Consider the following 15,773-nt stretch of genomic DNA (forward strand, 5'->3'; position numbering starts at 1 on the left):
GTCTCAAAATTTTGCGCAATAGGAAGTGTGCATAGAAAAGAAAGTAGTTTCAGGCTGATAGATCATTTCATTTTGGACATGTTATTTTATAGTTCTGTTTTACCACTGTTTTCTTTGGTACATTTTAGCATACTATGTTTTTACCATGTGCATATATGCAGGCCGATACTGTAAAGTGCGCTCAGCTGTTTAACCTGGGTTGGACGCGCGTTTTGGACGTGTATCCACAACCCCTTATACAATAAGGGGTATAGCACATTTATTTATTTATTTAGAACTTTTCTATACCGACTTTCCAGTAACAGAATTACTGATCAATTCGGTTTACAATTTGAACAATAACAACAGTGACAAGTAAATGTCTTACAAGGAACAGGAAGAAAATAACTTGGAAATAAATATGTGGGTTGATTACATAAAAAGTACTATATACAAATAGTACTATATACAAATATATACAAAGCCTAAATGTGGGTAGAGGCACTAAACAATGGCGTTGGACTGTCAAGAGGGTGGGTATTGGGATTTGGACATCCATAACGCACATCCAAACCCCCCTGAAACTAATAGTACTCATCCCATGCAAATGCATATTGATGAGGCTATTAGTCATTCACCCCAAAAACAGTAAAAAAAAAAAAAAAAAAAAGAGGGCACCCAATCTGCACATTTTACACTCAGAAACTAACACCTGCCCATGGGCAGACTATTTCTGAGCAGCCTGAAAAAAAGTGTACAGAAAAGCAGAAAATACTGCTTTTCTGTACATCCTCCGACTTAATATCGTGGCGATATTAAGTCGGAGGAACCAAAGGTTAAAAATAAAATTTAGAAAAGTGCATCGGCGGGTCAGGTTAGGAAAACGGATGCTTGTAAAATTGAGCGTCCGTTTTCCTAACCTGCTGACAGTCATCTCTCCTGAGCCAAGGAGGTGCCAGGGGCGCGCAGTTGTCCTTAGCGCATCTTTTAGCGTGACTCCCTCATTTGCATGCTGTTATGCGTGCCCAGGAGAGGGGGCTGTGCACACATTTCAAGAGCAGCGCAAAAAAACGGATGCGCTTTTTTAGCGTGTCCACATTGTATCGGCCTGTTAATGCTTACAGCCTGTATACATTTGTTTTTGGTTTTTTTTACAACAGTCATCCTTTTACTACTTGTTGCAAACAGCATGTGCATTAATATATATTAATTTTAGCACCATTTCGAATGGGAAACAACAGAAAACACTATAACAAATATTGGTGCTTTCCTGCCATTTTAAAATGCCAGCACATCCCTTTCTGGATCATTCTTACATGGATCCAAATTCAGACAGATGTACTCCAGGTCTTCTGAAGGACTCACTGTGCTCTCTCTTTTTTAATTACAGTTCTAATCTCCTACTGTTTGGGTTTACTGAAATTTATTCTGTACTGCAGCATGAGCATATGATTACTTGGCTTCCAATTTGAAAGCTGTAAATAGATATTGAACAATGCACGAGGGCCTACAGATAGAAAAAATACAAAGCCATCCTGGAGAAAAAAAATGGGCCATGAAACATGGGATGAGAGTGAGGTTTCAAATGGCTATCCCATTCTTACAAATGTCTACTCCAGAAAGTGTTCCTCCTAGGAGGATACTGCAGTTAAGTTAGCCGTGGCATTTGCAATAACCATGCACCAGATACTAAACTGTAAAAGTAAAACCGAGATTACACAAAGTACAGTACCGCAGAGCACACTGAAAAATCACATTCACAATACGCAGCATCCAAACTGCACAAAATGTGCTGCACACAACACACAAGGTCCTGAATGCCATATTTAGTATCCAGCTGCTACACACTGCAAAGCATTGCGAGGGCACACATTGCGTAACACACCATACTCTTTCACATCAACTCTGCACGCGGTACGAAATATTTATATTTTATATTGTCCTATCAAGCAGGCTTTAAAATATGCACCATCATTATGGACTAATATATCTAATATTCTGCAAGTACTCTTCCAAGAGCTACTCTTTCAAATGTTACTAAACATCCTCCCATCCATAGCAGTAGTTGAGGGGAGATTTGACATTTATTGGCATTTTCACACTATTGACAGTAATTTGCCAGGATGCATATTTTTTTTTTAGGTAATGCTTGCTGGAAAACAATATATTTCCTAATTAAATTAAATCGGGACTTTAAAGTCCTGAGCAGTGGTTGGGAAGGGACAGAAAAAAAAAAAAAGAGGGGAACAGGGAGTAAGCCAGAGGCTTTACTATGTCAAGGTGTAATGTGCCCAGTTCCTGCTGGATTTCATCAGTTGGTGGGGTGGAGCTGGCCAAGAGAAACGCCTGACCACTGCCGAGATTCACAAGACCTGCTGCTTGCAAAAGGAAAACCCCTGAACAAACTGACATGGGACTGAGACAGGAGGGAGAATCAAATATAGCAAACCCTCCAGTGACGTTCCCTTAGCCTCCTATCCCACATATACCCAGCAGAACTTGTCCCAGATTTCCCAGCCAAGCAGTTTCTTACTGCTATGCTTTATCTTGCGAAGATAAAACGCGTTTATTTTAATAGGAAGGAGCAGTTTTGCTGCCTGTCAATCCCTCTCCTCCTCGCCCCCCCCAAATCCTTCAGCAAGGGCGCCGAGGTTACCTCTCTGGCCGGGAGCAGCCCCTCTCAGCCCGAGGCTTTACTCTCTGTCTGGAGGGCTTCTCTTCGGGTCTGGCCTGAGCTCCATAGCCGCTGAGGAGGTCACCCCGGGAGAGTCCTCCGGCCCGAGGACCTAGGCTGGGCGCCCGGCAGCTCAGGTGGAAGGCACCGGTGAGAAAGTTGCAGGGAGGAAGGGGGGGCGTGGCCTGCCCTTCTCTGCAGGACTGGAATCAAAGGGGAGGGAAGGAGAGAATCTGGGCCGCAGCCAAAACCACAAAGCCCTATAATAATTACCCCGGTTTACGAATCTGATTATTCAGCACTCCATAACTTCAACAATGAAAAAAAAAAAACCAACCAACCTATAGAAAATGTATGCACAGGTAAACTTGAAAAAATAGGGGATTTTTTTTTTTTTAACTTTTAGTTACCTTGGACACTCAGGTAAATTTTTTAAAGTGCTACATGTAACCCCTGCCTTACGTACATAAAGTATGGATTGTTCTCTCCAATTTTGGGGCCGTTCTTTATTTTCGACCTTGAAATTATTTTCCTGAAAATTGTACTTGGTTGCATTGGGAACAATTTGGAATAGGTTAAGCGTCACAATAGGGAAGAGAAACAGAAAATGTGAAAGAAGAAGGAAGAGGGAAAAGCAAAACCAGGCAGAAGATTCTGTTGGTCACAGGGGTCTCCTGATAGGCCCTGCGCTGTGGATCCGTAGCCGATCTCTTCTCAAGGGGGCCGATGCAAGAAAGGTGTGCAGAAAACAGGCGTTCAGTGTTGAGCTATCAAGGCGGTTGGGAAAATAGATGCTCAATATATGAGCGTCCATTTTCTCCTGCTACCGGCTTATATACGCACAAGATTCATGGCCTGGACCATGTAGCTTGCGTATGTATTGGACGTCCAAATTTTTTTTTTTTTTCAAAAAATTTATTTTTTTAAATAAATACTGCTTTATTTGGTTCCTCCTGCTTAGTATCGCGTCGATACTATTAGGAGGAATCTCAGAAAGCAGGATTTTTCTTTTTTTTTTTTTCAGTGCGCCCTAGAGTGTGGCGCACCTTTAGGCCAGCCCCGGGCTGGCGTAAAATTTTCCGCATTGCAAGGGCGCATTGGCTGCACTGAAAATGTATTAGCTCACAGGGGTTAGCTAACAGCCTCATCTACATGGATTTCCATCTGATGAGTGCTATAAGCTGCGTGGATCTGGATGCGCTAATCCCCATATCGGATCAGGGGTTATGGACGTGCATCCAAAGTGCGTGGCCGATCACATGTTAAGCCATGCGCAGTGGCTAGTGCACAGTATTGAATCAGCCCCAAGGTGTGTAAAGAGCTGCAAACACCTTGTAGTGCGATTATAAATGTTCATTAGTAGTAGCAAGCAATGGGTATTAATAGCTCAATACCCATTATTCAAGGGAACACAGGCTGTCAATGCACGAATAATATACTCAACACAGCAACATGTGTTCCAGAAGAAGATTTTACTGAAAAGAAACTTTAATGATTTGACAGACACAATAAACTGCAATGGGGATGAACCCAAACACGGCATTGCTTAATCCACGGCACCACTCAGGATCATATGTTAGTGTAGCTCCCCGTCGACAGGAGCTCACAGGATGGGCAAGGCCAGCTCTAGGCTAACAAATGCCCTATGTGAAAACTGAAATTGGGGTCCCCTTCCATGATCCACATTGGCTTCACTTGCACCACCATCGCAGCCTCTTACAAGATTTCTCCCTTTGCTTTTTCCCCTCCAACGACAATGATGAACTTAGTTTTTTGCCACCACCGGGCACTGTTGGTGTCATTAAACTACCCCCCCCCCCCCCTCAACTTCAAGAAAGTTGGTCAACACCAATGAAGCTAGGGGGTCCATACAGAATGGGACAGAGCAATATAATTCCTGGACCTCCAGTTCTGTAAATATGTCCACAGAAACACCCCTAATAACAGGTATAGAGCAGAAATAAGAGGTTTCCCTTGTAACTCAAATTACCACCCAAAAAAATTAATTCTGGTGTCACCTCAGTAACAGCAACACAAATACCCTTCACTACCAGGCACTTTAAGTAGAAGAAGAAACGCCTACAAAAATTACTCAGGACGCGTATAGTAAACCTGCCACATGATAAGAGCATGACTTCCAGGACTCAAACTGCAACAATCCTACCTATGAAAAGATAGCACTGCAAATATTATACCAATCACTGCCTACTGGGAAAACAAAACAAGCTGAACTGCTACAGATCCCTTCACAGATGCTACACGTTAGCAGAATACTTCACCTTGGTCATGCAAGCAGAATACAGAGAAACCTTTACCAAATATAAAACAATAAATTAGAAATAGAAATATGCAGAGAAAAATTAGAAACCCCCAAGAAACTAGACTGCACGAAACACAACACTGAAGAAAAAGAAACAAAATTTCATTTTCTCCTGTACTTTGCAGAATACAAAGATGTAAGATAATCATTTACAGAGCTGACATATTCAATCATTAAACTGAAAGTAAAATGCTTTTCTTCCACCTTTTTTGCATGGAGGAAGTGGTGAAGACCAAAACTGTGAAGGATTTCAAACGGGCGTGGGATAAACACTGTGGGTCGATAAAGTCTAGAGGATGTGAATGAAGCGAAGAGGCATGGGGGTGGCTTGTGGGAATGACAGCTACTACCTGGAGATTAATACCCTTATTCAATAAACATACACACGGTTAATGTGACTCCAACATTGCTCTATGCTTCAACGGCAAGAGGAAATGTGGAAAAAAGGATTTGCATTCACAAAAAAGTGGGGGAGTAGCTTGCTTGTTGTGGCGGTTACTACCCCAAACCAAATAAGCCTGATACTTCACTTTCAATGCATATCCAGCATAGCTCTCTGCTTCAATGACAGGGGGGAATGAAGAAAAGAGAATTTATATTCAGATAACAACCAGCACGGACTGAATTACATAGTCTGGGTAAACAAATAAGCATGGGTGTAGCTTGCTTGTTACAGCGGTTACTACCCCGAATCAATTAAGCCTGATACTGCACTTGGAATACATATCCAGCACAGCTCACTGCTTCAGTGGCAGGGGGAATGAAGAAACGAGGATTTATATTCAGACAACAACCAACAAGGACTGAATTGCTGGGTAAACAAACAAGTGTGGGAGTAGCTTGCTTATTGCAGCGGTTACTACTCCTAACCAATTAAGCTAGATACTTCACTTAGATGCAGCTCCAGCACTGGTAACTAGAACCAAAAGGTTACTAATAAGGGCCAAGAGTAATAGAGAAGTATGAGAAAAAAACGTGTGAAAATTTGCTGGGCAGACTGGATGGGCCATTTGGGCTTCTTCTGCTGTCATTTCTATACAGGTCCTGGTCTCTTTTTTCCACTTCCCTTTTGTGAATCTTCTAACTCCTTTTCGGAGTCTTTTCCATTTTCCATTTCATCTCTCTTACTCCCCTAAATCTGTCTCTGACATTGATCTTTCCCTTTGATCTCATTTTTCTCTATTTTTCGTTTGCTTCTCTATCCGCTCATAGCTAGATTTCATCCCTCCTTCTCCCTGTCTCCAACCTTCCACCTTCTACTTCTTCCCATCGCAACCCTTCACCTCCCTAATTCTACATTTCTCCCTCTCAGCACTCCATCTCTGTTGCGTCCGTCGGTCTCAGATGGCTTCGACCATTGTGCCTCACCTTTCTCTCTGCTCTCCTCGCTAGCCTTGGGAAGATGGCCACCGCCACGTCTGCATGCCGCTCTCTCCGGCGTCCCCGGAACGGCAATGGCAAAGCCTTAAGCCATGTTTCTCCTGTGGGCCTCCTAGGGTGCGCGCGTGCACGCCACCCACGTCTTTATCCACGTCATGGCGGGAACCTCGGGAGCGTCCCCCTCCAGGTTCGTCACGCCATGCTAGCTAATCGAGTTAGCAAGGATCGTGAATGGATGGAAAGCCTCCGGTCTGAGCTACTCTGCCGCTTCCTTGCTGCTGCTGGAAGCTCTCTCTGCCCTTCGGGGTATTTCTCTAACCTGGATACCCACTCCTCAGGGGCCCTTTGCTTTCTTTCAGGTGCCTATCTGGGATCAGGTACTCGCTCCTAGAGGGCCTGCTCTCCCTGGCTCGGTGCCTGTATTCAACTACTTCTGCCTGCTGGGATCTCCACCTATACAGCTACCAACTATCTAACATTGTCAGTCTGTCTCATCTACAGCTCTGCTGCATTGGGAACCTACATCCGGAACTCCCTATACTATCTGTGAGACGGGTCTCCTCTGCCGAGGGTCCCTGGACTGCTACCTATGGATCATCTCACTACTGCCACCTCTGGTGGTATCTCTCAGCTGACTAATAAAAGACAAATCTCTGTGTTTGCCTGTCTTGAGTCTAGCCTAGCACTGTGGTTCCTCACGGGGCTCCCCCCCGTGGGAGTGGCTATCACCACAGTACCCAAGAATCCACTCAAACACCTCAAAACCATAAGAACATAAGAACATAAGAAATTGCCATGCTGGGTCAGACCAAGGGTCCATCAAGCCCAGCATCCTGTTTCCAACAGAGGCCAAACCAGGCCACAAGAACCTGGCAAGTACCCAAACACCTAGAAGATCCTGCTCATCCTATCAGTCTCCAGCTATTTGGCTCCCTAGTCCTTATCTCCAATAGCTGTGTCCTTTCTGGTTCTCTCAACCTCTCCCCTTCCCCTAGACACTACCACAAAATCATCTCTATGATGATTGCCTCTTTGTAATAGGCTTTTGTAATTGTCTCCACAGGCCGCACCACCTAAAGCTGGCCCTAATCATGGACCATTGCTACACTCATGATTCTGGGTTCTTCCACCTCGGGGGTGGGGAGAAATAGTCTTTCAGGGCCCCTAGAGTTTCCTGGAGCTACTCTGCAAACAGAATATTAAAAATAACAAACCAGCACTGTAAAAAAAATAAAATCCTATACAGGTGAACTTGATTACAGGAAACAAAAAATCACAGTAGGTACATTTCTGTACAGTACAATGCAGAAAATAAAGTGCTTTAGGAGATCCAGTCTCAGTCAATAGCAATTCTGCACATCCCTGGCAGTAGGTCCTATGGCATGGAGATCCCCTCCCTGCGTACTTTCCTTGATACCTGCCCTTCTGGATGCAGCTTCAACATGCCACCTGCCATGGGGTATTGTACCATGGTCGGCTGCATCTTGTACCTCATAGTCCTGGGTCCAGCGCTGTGACCTGTGACCTCTGAGGCCTCTCAGCATTGCTCCCATTGTCCTACTCCTCTTCCTCCATCCTGTTGCTCTGAGTATGGACCTGTGAAACCTACTCACCGGTTTCATAGGTCCAACTGCCTGGATTTCCTGTGCTGCGGGCTGATGACATCACTGCTAATATAACAGGAAGTTCACTCCTCTGGGTAGATGCCTGAGCAACGGGTTCTGTTCCTTCGTTCCTCTCTGTCTGGCTGCTCCTGATTCTGACTTCCGCTTGAGACCTGGCCTGGCCCCTGCCCTTGCTTCCATCCGCTGCCTACCCCGATCCTCATTTGACTCCTGCTTTTGAATGGACTTTGCCAGCCTCGACCTTGCCTGCCTGTCCACATCTGTACCATGCTTTGGCCCTGTCTGTCAGCAGTCCCAGGGTCACACTCTTCCAAGCCCATGACAGCAGCTCTCTTAAATCCTAGAGGCACAACGCAGATGAGTCTCTGACTTAAGCTTTCCTCAGACAGCAACTTTTGGGACCTTCCCTCTGTTAGACAGTTGTCTTTCTAACTCTCACAATGAATAATCCTCTTTTTCCAGCCTTTGACGAAATCCCACTCAGACAGAGCGAGCTTAACCCCTTTTCTTAGAGAGCGTTCTGTACCTACTGTGATTTTTGGTTTCCTTTCTACATTGGGAGACCCCCAAACACATGGCCATACAGCAAAATAGCGATAGCCAAGCCCTGAAACCGGCGTCATGATGATGTCACTGTGGCGGAGGTGCCATGGTTGGCTGGTGCCATTTGACAAGGACAACCGAGAGGCAGGAGGCAAGAGGACATCATTCCCGCACCTTGTACTGCACAGAACCCCATGGACGGCGAAAGTAGGGGCTGGGAGGGAGGCTCAGAGGGACCCAGGGAAGGCACTGTTTCATTTTTTTTGTTTGTTTTAGTGGGGTTTTTAAAAAATGTTTATTTTGGTTTGGTATAGGAATCAAACCAAAATAAACATTAAATGACACAAAACCTGGAAAATAAACCCTCAAAAAACAAACAAAATCAAAACAACAACAACAACAACAAAAAAGAAACACAATTTGTGGGGCTGCACATCCTTTCTAGAGCATATGAAAGTGATTTCATTGCTCTGGGTGAGAGGGTAAACCTTATAGGTGGACAGGTGATAGTCTCCTCAAAGGTACAGGCCCTGGCAGGGAAGCTCGTATTCTGGAAATGAATGAATGGCTGCATAGATGCTGTCAATGAAATGCTGTTCAGCTTCCTGGGCCATGGGATGATATTTCAAAGATCGCTGAGCAGAGATGGAGTCCACTTATTGAGGAAAAGGCACAGAGTCTTCCAACACAGACCGGTAAACCTATGGAGAAAGGGTTTAAACAAGCCTTGCTGGGGATGGATGAACAAAGCATTGAAGTAAGTAAAAGTACTCTTTAAACACATGTAGAGAAATGGGATAAAAGGATAACATCTGGAAAGCTCTGTACACTACTGCTCCCAGTATGGGAAATAAAGTTCCATATCTAGAAGCAGTCGTGGAAGAGGCTGACTTGGATGTAGTGACTGCCACAGAGACATGATGCATGGAAAACCATGACTGGGTATAGTTATTCCAGGCTACGGGAAGGACGGGGTAGGAACAACGGAAGAAGGAGTGGCGCTTTATATAAAAAATTCTATTAATGCAACAAAATTGCAGGATTTATGAGGTAAAGAGGAGGAGGAAATGTAGGTTAATCTGAAAAGAGGGAATGGAACATCTATTCATACTGGCGTGATGTACACGCCTCCATTACAGGCAGAAGTAAAGGACAGATGTATGACGGAGGAGATTCACAAATTGGCTATGAAAGGGGAGGTGCTATTGCGAGGGGGATTTCAATCTGCCAGATGTTGATCAGGAGATCCTGGCTACAGTCTCATCCAGAACAGGGGTTCTCGACCCATTCCTCGGGACACACCTAGCTAGTCACTGTCAGGTTTTCAGGAGATCCAAAATGGGTTCAGCCCTATCGGCCCCATTATTCAATGTTTATATAGCCCCGATCTGCAAGACTTTTGCTGGTCTCAACATTGATTATCATTTATTATATACAGTTCTATCTGCCAGTTAAAAATTCCGTTAAGGATACCCTTGGAAATATTTCATGTTTGAATGGTGCTATAATGTCTGGCTTGCAGATAATAAGCTGTCATTGAATATATGTAAAACAAAGATTTTATATTTAGCAAGATATCCTTCTGACTCTGTTCCAAAGAATATCTCTGTAGATGGTCCCGTTATTCCGACTGTTGAGCAAGCAAGAAACCTTGGGGTAAGCATAGTTCTTTATCATTGCATCCCCAAATTAATCAGGTTGTTCAGCATTCTGTAAGCTCCATATGATTCGGAGGCTGCACCCTTACCTTGCTAAATTTGATTTTAAAACTGTAGTATAGTCACTTGTTTTATCCCCAGAGTCAGCTGGAGCTAGCGTTGCTGCACAGGCAGTGTTCACAGCCCCTGGGGTAGAGAGGGAGTCGGTCATCGACAATGGAAATACCTGATGGCCCCAATATATGTATGGCTTTTGGCCTCAGGTCTGCTGCAGCCATGATCTGACTAGGAAGAGGTAAGTCTATTAAAATAGGGTAAAAAAAAAGTCTGTGGGTAGGCTCGAATGAAGGCTCATGGCACCAGGTACCCAGCATTGATTCTGATGAAATTGGAAGGAGAGGCAAGGAACTATCAAGTAAAAAAAAAAAGATATTAGAATTATCTCAGCTCATTATAAAAATAATTCCTATACTAATCCCCCAGTTTAACTCATCGCTGGATTAGCACAAAGAGTAAAGTAAAATAAACAATCAATTAAATGAGTTAATGATGTGAGTTTTTTGGCTAAAGGAGAGAAATGCTTTTGTTCTAGCACTGAGCTGCTGCTCTCCCTCCAGCAGGAAAGAAGGCAAATGGAGATGTTGAAATACCACTTAAACCAAATAATTTTGGAATACCGGTTCTTTAGCTTGCTTCTTTCTATCAGTTCTCAAAGGGCAAAGCTGCTGCCTTGCTAGTGCTAACATCAGTGTGCAAAGAATTGGATCCCCTAATAGCTTCCATCACTCACTGCCCTGGATCATGTTCCTGCCATCATTTGTAATTAAAAAAAATAAAAATAAATCCAAGAATGGTCATGATTATGGATTTTTTTTATCGTAAACGGCTTAGAAAAGTTGATAAGTGGTCTACAAATTTAAAAAATAAATACATAAATGAGTTTCCAGCCAATGTAAGCTACACACCTGCACCCTGCTGTTTCGGCCCTTCTAGATCTGCTGCCTGACCCTACCTCATCCAGCTACCACCACTGTGCCATTAGGCAGAGGTAGGCAGCTGTAGTATTGGTCTAGATCAGGGGTGGGCAGTTCCGGTCCTCGAGGGCCACAAACCAGTCTGGCTTTCAGGATATCCCTAATGAATATGCATGAGAGAGATTTGCATGCACTCTGCCTCAGTTGTATGCAAATCTATGCCATGCATATTCATTAGGATATCCTAAAACCTCGACGGGTTTGTGGCCCTCGAGGACTGGAATTGCCCACCCCTGGTCCAGATCATGGGTGAAATGAATGCTGCTACTCCCCTCCACCTTGGCCAGCTGTGCGTGCATCCATGCACAGCACTGAGTGTACAGGATGGGGATCGCCTGCCTACTAAATATTGTCCTGGAAGCAAGTTTCAGGCCGATGCAATATAGTGCGCTCAGTTGGGCGCACAGCTTTACAGGTGCTTGGGCGCACGTTATATGGATGCGTGTCCAAAATGCACATCCAAACCAGCCTGAAGCTAATAGCACTTAACATATGCAAATTCATGTTGATGAGGCTATTAGCTGTTACCCCAGATGTAAAAAAGAAATGTGTGCCCGATGCTCACATTTTTACTCTCAAAAATGAACGCCTGAATCGGAGCAGGTGTTCATTCTTGAGGAGCCCCAAAGGTTTATAGAGAAGCAGAAAATACAGCTTTTTTTTCTGTAGTTCCCCCAGCTTAACATTGTGGGGATATTAAATCGGAGGAATCAAAAAATGAAAACTGTAAAAAAAAAAAAAAAGTGTCCCTGGCGGTCAGGTTAGGAAACCGGACGCTCAATTAACGAGCGTCCGTTTTCCTACTCCGTGACTGTGCACAGGTTAGGAAAATGTTCACTTGTAAAATGAAGCTCCCGTTTTCCTAACCCGCTGACAGCCACCTCTCTTGGGTATCCCATGCATTAGAAAAGGTGGAAAGAAGTCTAAATGACTTCCAGCATGGCTGAAAGGAGAGGTGAGAGAGGCTATAATATCTAAAAGAACATCTTTCAAGAAATGGAAGAGGCATCCAAACTGGCAGGCCGATACAGAAAAACCCGCGGGAGAGCCGGCGAGCGCCCGCTCTCCCGACGCGCACCCAGGCCACTCTCCTGGGCGCGCGATTCAGTAAAAAAAAAATAAAAATGTAAATAAGGGCCTGCGGTAAAAGGAGGCGCTAGGGATACTATGGGAAATCAGTATCAGAAAAATTGTGCTCTTTGTAGAATAATCCACAGGCTCTTGCCTGCAATGGGCTTCCACCAGTATCATATACCAGAGCACCCAATTGGGCGTCCGTCTTCCAACCCGCGGGCCGCGGGCAGAGTTTAAATTCTTTTTTTTTTTACTTTTGGGGCCTCCGACTTAATATCGCCATGATATTAAGTCGGAGGGTGTACAGAAAAACAGCTTTTTCTGCTTTTCTGTACACTTCCCTGGTGCCGGCCGAAATTAACGCCTACCTTTGGCAGGCGTTAATTTCTGAAAGTAAAATGTGTGGCTTGGCTGCACATTTTACTTTCTGGATCGCGCAGGAATGACTTTTCCTGCCGCGGTCCCTTTAAATTCACAACAGATGCGCGTGCGCCTAAGGGACAATAGGGAGAGCTGGAGTCAGCGGCATTCAGGCCGCGAAGATCAGGCAGCAGCAGCGGCCCTGCCACAGGAAGCATGGAGGCAGCAGCGTCCGGTCATGCTGAAGCAGGCTGGCAAGGAGGTATCTCGGTGCCGCATGGGAATGGCACAGCATGGCTCGGCGGTAATGGCTGTGTCCGAGGAGGTGAGTGAGCTGCTCGCGGGGTAAGGATTAAAGCCTGTGCCTTTTGTGCTTTGGATCATTCTAAATCTCATTCGGGATGGGGGACTCACTTTTACAGAATAAAATAAATGAGATGAGATGGAACAAGGAATGAAACATGCTGGATCTCTATAGGCTCTATAGGTATATGTCATGATAGCCTCTGAGGAAGCATGAATGAAATATCAGAGGCATGTGATCCCAAAGGTATCAGTCGCTTCTTACAGTTATGTATTACAACAATTCATAGCTTTAAATGTAGTCTTTCAATAAACTGCAGCTTTCTTCCCTTCTCCATTGGATTTAGAGTTATTTCTCTTATACCTGATAATGAGTCCCTAGAGACAGAGTAAGGGGAGTGAGTTAAAACAGCAACCACAAGTAACTCAAGAGTTTCTGTAGTGTGTCTGAGATGTTTTCATCCAATAAGAAATAAAAAAATATTAGGAGCAAATAGGACAGAGGCTTAGGAATCAGACCCAAAGAGAAAACCATCGAGGAAACACTACTACAGTTTGAAGAATGTAATTAATATTGCTACTAATTAGATTTATATAGCCTTTCTCCCTCCTCCAGCATCCCATTCTGCTCCAGTCTGATGAAAAATCAGATCTACTTCCATAAAACAAAACTAAAATAAAATCCTAGTTGAAGCTACATTTCTTTTGAACCATTGTGCTTAGATTTTTTGGGAAAGATAAGTAATGTGTGTTCCTCACCAGAGCTCCCTGCCAGGTGAGAAGAAACCGCTGTGGAACATAACAGCCTAACCTCAAAAGGGCAGTAATGTATAACCAGCTGTGACATGCCACGGCCCCTCAGGTTCATCCAGGTGATTAGGACATGAATGAATCCTTTCTGTCAAGTGAGGGTGATTTTAATTTCCTAAAGACACCAGCAGAAACCACAAAACTGTGAAAAGCAACAGACTTAAAATAGATGATCTCATTCATCATCCAAAGCAAACAGGGTGCTAGTGTTCCAGGCTGGCAGGGAATGTGCCAGCCTTACAGAATGGGTGGAGGAGAGGAAGAATTTAAGAAGCCTCAGACTGAAATCTGTGTAATTTGACTGCACCTGTGGATTTATTGGGCCTTGCTTGCCAAATCTTCCGTCTTTCTAATTTTAGTTTAATACTGATTGATTGATTGATTTAAAATTAATGTTGTAGTTGTTTGCAATAGGATCAAAATAAGTAAAGGTTTCAGGAACTGAGTTATTATTAACCAAACTTAATCTGATGGTTAAAAATCAGGCTAGGGATTTGCCTCTGCAAAAAAAAAAAAAAAATAGACAGCTAGATTCAATTGAACAGATGGTCTTCCCATCCAAAAAACTTGGCCATGCTCTGCTTGAAATTAATGTATAGGCTGGAGAGCAGTGTTTCCTGTCTCATTCTGTATGCCCTTCCTTTAGATATTTGTCATGTTTTCTTGCTTGTGATTTTTATGTTTGAGCATGAGTTCCCTGCAACACGTGGTAAAAGCAAATGCCCTATTTTAACAGGGCATTTCTTATCCCGAGTCTGTCCGAAAATATCCTTCATAATTCTTTTAAGTTTATGTTACATGCCATAAGGTCATGGGCTAAGTTCATGAGCCGTAATGGTGTCAACAAACAAGATAGATGCCAAATGTCCTTTGTGAATATTTATTGAAGTGGAGACGTAAAAATGCCCATTACGGCTTTCATAGATCGCCTCCCTTCTTGTTTTCTAAGTTCATGAGCGCCACAGACTGAGTCCATCGGCTGACAAAGAGGAGAACGAACTTATAATAGCCGCTATGATTTGTCATTACGATCATAATTAAGCTGTAACCAGGAGGATAAAAAAACAGTGGTGATGTTATGACTATTGGAATGAACATGCCTCACTAATCAGTAGCCAGAGATTTGCACATAAATGTCGCAGTATCTGAATACAATGGAACAGACTTTAGGCAAATTCCAGGTAGCAGAAAGTTCTGGATGCAAATGAGCAAGGAAGACATTGACAACATATTCCTATGTTGATTTGTTACTTGGATTCTCAAGTATAAAAATGGGTTTTTAGGAAAAGAACAAACTGAAGCTTTTTACTGTGCAGTGAAAATAACCAAAAAGCAATGTACAACTGGTTTATTTCCTACATACTGAAATGGGCATCAGGCTATAGTAGGGGATGGTGTTCATTCAAAGCAGAGAGAAGTGATAAAGCAAGCACCCTATCCTGCAAGCTTCTGCCTAGTCTAATTCCTCTTATGGTTTTGTAATATTTCACCACTAGGAAAAAATAATCCCTGTAATAACTGATGTAGTCAATATTGGTGAACCTCAGAGCTCCCAGCAGCTGTTGCTACATGGAAGGATTTAAAATGACACCCAGTCCTGGAAGGTGGAGCTACCCACTAACACTTTTATGTTTGTAAAATTCTGACGAAGAACAGACTTCCTAAATACCTAAAGATTAAGGAATGATTATAATTATTTTCAGGTATCAGTCATAGCTTTCGATCCAAACAATTCTAACAATATTTGAACCGGAGGCATCATAGGTCATGACACCTTGCTTAAAAGACCAACCAAAGCCATTTGGTATGCACGAACGTTTGAGAACTTGCAGGAGACACATCTGAAAGAGAGACTTGTGTGGCCTCAAAAGCTCATGTATTTCAACTTTACAAGACCTTTAAAAACTGTCACAACTTACTAAGACACGTTCCAACAATGATATTCCTTGGACTAACTGTCAAATAAATATTTAGCTTTCATCACGGGGGAGGAGGTTTTAGTGGCGTCCCAGA

At 43.6% G+C, this 15,773-nt stretch overlaps 1 protein-coding gene and 1 long non-coding RNA gene across 2 annotated transcripts in view; one reads left to right on the top strand and one right to left on the bottom strand.

Moving 5' to 3' along the window:
- The window catches only part of FAT2 (FAT atypical cadherin 2), a 130,974-nt gene extending 128,158 nt beyond the window's left edge, over positions 1 to 2,816 (bottom strand). The window contains exon 1 of the mRNA XM_029583345.1: positions 2,636 to 2,816. The gene's annotated coding sequence lies outside the window, so the exon portion shown is untranslated. The remainder of the gene's footprint in view (positions 1 to 2,635) is intronic.
- The window catches only part of LOC115079635, a 40,341-nt gene that overhangs the window by 6,252 nt on the left and 18,316 nt on the right, over positions 1 to 15,773 (top strand). The gene's annotated exons all lie outside the window — the stretch shown is intronic.

This window comes from Rhinatrema bivittatum, chromosome 18 (genome assembly GCF_901001135.1).
Source record: "Rhinatrema bivittatum chromosome 18, aRhiBiv1.1, whole genome shotgun sequence".
Lineage (NCBI taxonomy): Eukaryota > Metazoa > Chordata > Amphibia > Gymnophiona > Rhinatrematidae > Rhinatrema > Rhinatrema bivittatum.